This window comes from Octopus sinensis, linkage group LG19, assembly GCF_006345805.1.
Source record: "Octopus sinensis linkage group LG19, ASM634580v1, whole genome shotgun sequence".
Classification (NCBI taxonomy): domain Eukaryota; kingdom Metazoa; phylum Mollusca; class Cephalopoda; order Octopoda; family Octopodidae; genus Octopus; species Octopus sinensis.
In genome coordinates this window covers 9006644-9013438 of record NC_043015.1, presented here as the reverse complement: position 1 = coordinate 9013438, position 6795 = coordinate 9006644, and the positions used below count along the sequence as shown (strand labels likewise).

Sequence of the window (6795 nt, the reverse complement as noted above, 5' to 3'; positions counted from 1 at the left end):
TGATAACATATTTGTTTATAAACTGAATGACATACTCAGAAACACGTTTATATTCATCCACCCCTATATGCGCGCGTGAAACTTTCCCATGTAAGTGCATATATATTTGCTAGTTATATATATATATATATATATAAACACACAAGCACACACATGCACACATACATACAAACATACATACATACATATATCGGATCGGTACACGAGCAGCCTGCAGCAGTATATTTCAATAAGATCAACCATGTGACTAAATTGGCTTTCGATGAATTTCGATGTATTCTGTTATTCATAAATATGTGTACTAGAGTAGATAGTCAGAGTGTCGTTTCCCTGTAGATATGTTCGGTAAAAATTTTATTCTATTTTTCTTTTAAATATTCTTTTCAATATTCTGCATAAATTTCCCTACTTTGTATATTTGACACATTCTTTCTAATCTTTTCGAGGTAGTGCATATGGAGGATTGTAATATATTTCGATGAGTTTTAGTACCAACAGATCTATAACAAGTAACACGATACTATAAGTATTGAAATAAGGGCGGTATTGTTTTTGTTTTTTGAAAATCTTCAAAAACGAGTTAAGTAGAGTGGAAATTAGTGCTTGATCACCGATCGAAGGCCTAAGATTTAAGGAAGGGGAAATCAAGTACATTCCTTCATTCGAATTTGATGTCAAATACTCTGACCCAGTAACTTGCAGTATATTGCGTCACAAATACATATATAGGTATTCATATATCATATCCAATATATCTAGTTTTACACGTTGACTTCCTCATTATGTATTTCCTTTATCTATTTACCTATTCAACCATCAAATACTCAGTACTAGAACAAACAAAATATCTTTTTTATTTTATCTCTTCTAGCAGACATATTCGTCAATATCAAAACTAGATTAACTGCAAACGTATCTTTTAATAAAATTCTACTTATACAACTCTCTTTCTCCTTATGTTTTCAACTTTCTAATACGATTTAAATTATCCTATATTTCATGCAAAGAAGCATTACTGCAGCTATCTTTATTTTCTAATATTTACTTGATAAAGTTATTATTTTACCTTCTATATACATCGAAGCGTTAAATATTCATCACTAAACATATTCTATTTTTACAGCAATTCTCTGTTTATCCACACAGTTTGCCCACATATATTACGCACACATTTAAAATTAAAATAGGCATTATCGGTTCTTCAATTCACCCTAGAGCAATGTCACTCTGACATGGATATATATTTGCGCTATGTGTAACCCATCGCAGAAAGAAGTGAATAACAAATGTAGAGTAAAATGTGAGAGAGATGGAGAATAGAAGATTGTGACAGAGACCGACGAAGAGATAATAAAAACGGCGTGCTCGTTCCAATAATATTATGGCAGAGATTATTTCATTTTCATTATTTTTATTTTCAAATCTCATATATGAAGCAAACATAGCTGCAAAATGATAGAATCTATGTAAACCTTCTACATCGCATACGGTGTTTTAAAACTTCGAATCTAACTACAGGTTAATGGTTATAATATTGCTATCTAACATTGGCACGAACCTGCTATTTTGAAAGAGAGAATAAATTACAACACTATTTGAGTGGAACTTTAATTTATTGATCACAGAGAGATGAAAGGTAAAAGTTCCTACACTGGGATTGAAATAAGAATGAGAATGTATTAAGATACGAAACAAAGTATTTTAACGCGCCTTTTAACAAATCTCCAGCGAAAATACGCGCCCGAAATTAGTGCAAATCTAATCATTTTCGCATCACGAAGCAAGAATATTTCCACCTTAGGTCACTTCATTTACTAATTAATGTTCTCCTGAAAGAATTAATTTTCAATTGTATCCCTGTATTATATTTCACCCTACAGGTTTGCAAATTCTGTTTAAACGTTTTCCATATATACCGGGATGTTAAATAGACAAAAGTATTTAACGTAAAAAAAATCAATAGAAATAGAATATGAACGTTTCTATTTATACTGTCAATTCAAATATCAAAATAATTAAGGTATACAGCGATGGGTTTTGATATTTGCATTGATCGATGTAATTACATTTCAGCAAAATGTTTCCGGCTATATTAATTAGTATATTGTATACAATGCAATAGGAGTAGGAATTGTAATTCGGGATGCATAACCTCGCCCTGTATAAGTTCTTAGTTATAATTCTACAATAGAAAATTTTCAAAAATATTCATTTTAGCATCGGAATATACCAGGAAATTGATATAATATATCATGTTCTATGCTAATAAAGAAAGTCAAAAGATTTCGACTTCTCTAATTACCTTATTAAGGTGGCAAAAATAAAATAGGAATTCCTTGCATGTTTCCCGTTTTACTGCACATTGACATTTATCCGTGTAACTCTATAGGGAATATAACTCACATGTACTGCATAGAGGACGCGTCAGATCTTTTCCAACCTCTTATGTTAAAGAGACCAAACATTGAGATTTCTTATCACTCCTCCACAATATTTTCATTTCTACTTTGAGTAATGTGACGGAAAAATTAAATTACTAACTAATTATGCCTTATGGTAATTGGCATTGTTTCCTTTGCTATTTTGTTCACCAAAGAAAAAGAAATTTCATGGTTCATCCACCAATATGTATAAGATAATTACTAGGTTCAGTAACTATATGGAACAGTTTCATTACATTCTTGGGCAAGCATCTTCACTAGTGCTACGTTTGCATATCAGAGTTCGATGGTGTTCAAAATGACTCTCAACATTATTGCCCAACATACCTTATATTATTTGTGTGCCTTGAAGCATATCTTTTGAGAAGACTCAAGTTTATGTAGAGAGGTATTTTTTTTATACGTAGTGCTTTTAAAATACGAAAGTGGTAAATTATTTGTTATGTAGTAGTTAACTGAAAGTAGAATCGAGAATCTGTTAAACTCTGGTACAACGGAAAAAATAATTGTTTTGCAGTAGGTTTAATTCAATATTTTAAATCCATTTTTTTTTAATGTTTCATTGTTTTGGGTATCATAAAATCATATATAAGATATCTTGCTTCAATGACCATGCTATAGAATAATCACTATGCATATCTGGATTCTTATATAATGCATATATATATATATATATATATATATATATATATACATACACACACACACACATATATATATATATATATATATAATATATATATATATATATATATATATAATATATATATATATACAAACCTATTATCTTAGTCATTATTTCAAAGCAACTGTTTATACTGGAGCACAGTTCACTCATTACAGCTTGCATTCTATGAGTTCATACCTTACCGTGTGCCCCAACAGCACCAGATAAACCACGCATGACCTTGCAGGTGGGGCCTAGTTAAAATTTTCTTGTGGTCGAGTAGCCCATCCTACTCAAAAGGTCCCTGAATAAGGATCGTTTAAGGATGTTGAACAAAGCACCCATGTTTCCAAAGGTGAATTATCCAAACTTCTAAGGATTCCTTTCAACACTCGGCAATGATGCTCCCCCACTACTTCTACTGGTGATCAGAGATGCATATATCGTTAGCCACTAACCTTAACCAGTTGACATGGTAAACTAGTTCAGGTCAAACAATTTGCAAGCAAATGTGTGGTATTGAGCAGAATATTTGAATATTAGACCATTTTTTATACCAAGACAAAACAATGTACATGTTAACATTTCCAATCAGTTAAGATAAGGAGTTATGATTGCCACTGTCTGGTACTGTATCAGGACATCTATTATTATTATATTATTATTAACATTATTATTATTATGGTAAATTAGTTCAGGTCAAACAATTTGCAAACAAATTTGTGGTATTGAGCACACTATTTGAATATTAGACCATTATTTATACCAAGACAAAACAACGTACATGTTAACATTTCCAATCAGTTAAGATCAGGAGTTATGATTGCCACTGGTACTGTATCAGGGCATCTATTATTATTATATTATTATTAACATTATTATTATTATCATTATTATTATTATTATTATTATTATTATTATTATTATTATTATTATTATTATTATTATTATTATTAATTATTATTATTTTTATTATTATTATTATTGTTATTATTATTATATTATTATTATTATTATTATTGTTGTTATTATTATTATTATTATTATTATTATTATTATTATTATTATTATTATTATTATTATTGAGTGAGAGAGCAGTTCATGTCATCAAAGTGACACTGGAGTAAAATATACGAAGCCCAATATACCCATCATGACTACCCGTCTGATAAGGGCACACCAGGCACATGCATCACAACCATATGTGCGCGACATTGTGATCTCAAATCAAGATAAACAGCACATGACCTTGCAGGTGGGGCCCAGTTAGAATTTTCTTCAGGTTGAGTAGCCCATCCCGCTCAAACGGTCCCTGAATAAGGGTTGTTTAAGGATGTTGAAAGAACCACCCATGTTTCCAGAGGTGAATTATTCAAACCCCAAAGAATCCCTCTCAACACATGGCTATGATGCTCCCCCACTACTTCTGCTCATGATCAGAGATGCACATATCGTCAGCCACTAAGGGACATGCTCAACTGTTTAAGGTCAAGCAACTGACAAGCAAATATGTGGTATTGAGCAGTTATTATTAATATTATTACTATTATTATCATTATTACTATTGTTATCATTATTATTATTATTATTGTTATTATTATTATTATTTGTATCATTATGACCATCATCGTCGTCGTCATCACCATCATCATATTTGTTGTTGTTACTGTTAACGCTGTTGTTATTACTAAGTATATCATCACCTATATGGACAATGCTAATATATGTTTAAATTGTATAAGTATTGTAAATTGATATATTTTGTCTGTGTGGAAATTTAATGAATATTTTAGAGTGTAGATTCTAGTTTGCCTTTTGAAAATACAACAATTGATTATCATCATCAATTATGCTGTTAACTGCCCTTACTAATTCAATTTCATTGGTCCACTGCATGTGTAATATTATCTTCATATATATATATATATATATATATATATACATATGTATAATCAGACATACACACGCACACAACACAAACTCATGCGTATATGTGTGTATGTACATGTGTGCGTGCGCGTGTGTTTGTGTGTGATTGTGTGTCTAGAAATAATTACTGCATTAAATTTATTCATATTCAAAAAATAAAATATCAAATACTGGAAAACATGCGATACCAAATTTATAGGAGAATACTTATATTGAATTTCAAATGCACAATATTTCGAAAATATGGATTCTTAATGACAATAGCAAGACATGTACTATATATATTTTCTTGTTTCCTTTCCCATAAAGATAACTTCGATTTTACACAATAACTGCTGCTGCACTCAGTGCGGTTCAGTAATGCATAGGTTCAGGTTTGTACTTTTTTTAATTTTACGTGCAATTTAGGTTAATTTATCATTAAATCATTTATTTATTCAGATAGCTGCAAGGGTGTAAGTGAACTACAAAATCGAGATTAAACCCGGATTATTGTAATTTCCATACGTGCACTAATATGCTTCCTTACAACTAGAAATTTCATAACTGACCTAAATCCTGTTTGTAAAACCTATATTTTACCAGAAATTTTCCGACGAGGAGATTCTAGACTCTACTCTTACGAAATAATCGATTATTTTACAGAAGCAACATGTATGGCTGAATAAAAAAACTATCATAAATATTACAACTATCAGTGTTGAAATATGCAAATTAACGCTTACATATTTGGAGAAAATTGAATGAGTTTTATTTCTGGGACGAATTGTTTATCTTTGTTATATTTATACTAATTACTGCATCTAGCACACCACAAGTAGACAGTTGTTGTCTCTGGATAGATCTCACATTCGGCTTATTAAATTGAAAAAGAGGTTATAGCATGTTTGTATAATTGCTTCCCTGGTGATATTGTTAAGTTTCATGCCTGCCCTTGCTTGTTACTGTTGATATGAATCACAAACCACAATTTCCAATAATTTCTATCTAGACTATTCTGCATTCTCATTATATCAGACTATCGGAAACTACTAATGATTCAGTGTGTGTGATAAACTTGTAATTCATGCCATACCAGTGTGCAGTCAGGTTATATGTATTTCCAACCAATTACTGAAACTGAGCAGAATCTCAATTCATGAGCAATCGTATACCATGAAGCACGTTTTGAAAGCATTAAGTTAACGAAGATAAGGCAGCGAGCTGGCAGAAACGTTAGCACGCCGGGCGAAATTCTTAGTGGTATTACGACTGAAGCTACGTTCTAAGTTCAAATTCCGCCGAGGTCGACTTTGCATTTCATCCTTTCGGTGTCGATTAAATAAGTACCAGTTACGCACTGGGGTCGATATAATCAACTTAATCCGTTTGTCTATGTGTAGCTCCTTGTGGGTAGTAAAGAAATAAAATAACGAGGATGATATTCTCTGAAATTTAGGGATCCGTTTAATGAGCATCGCTTTGTTGCCGTACTGGCCTCTGAAAAAGTAATACCACACAACTTTACATGGTATTTCGTGTAAAGATGAGTGTATTAGTAAATGTAGCACGTTACTGAGCAAAGAAAACTAGCAAATCAAATCAATTTGAGATCAACTACGATAACGTCGGCTTTTCTAAATTTCGCAACCAATTTAGTGCAAGATTGCTCAATATTCTGCTCATTGAGAGAAGACTCAAAATTAGGTTTCCTCATATGTATACGTTTAAAAAAGAACTGAATTACTGAATTTTAAAAAAATCTTCAGTTACCGTAGT

General features: G+C 31.3%; 1 long non-coding RNA gene across 1 annotated transcript in view; it reads left to right on the top strand.

Moving 5' to 3' along the window:
- LOC118767076 overlaps positions 1-5455 on the top strand; it is an 11639-nt gene extending 6184 nt beyond the window's left edge. Inside the window, exons 2-3 of the long non-coding RNA XR_005002969.1 lie at positions 1218-1221; positions 5446-5455. This is a non-coding gene — a long non-coding RNA (uncharacterized LOC118767076). The remainder of the gene's footprint in view (positions 1-1217; positions 1222-5445) is intronic.
- The last annotated feature ends 1340 nt before the right edge of the window (positions 5456-6795 follow it).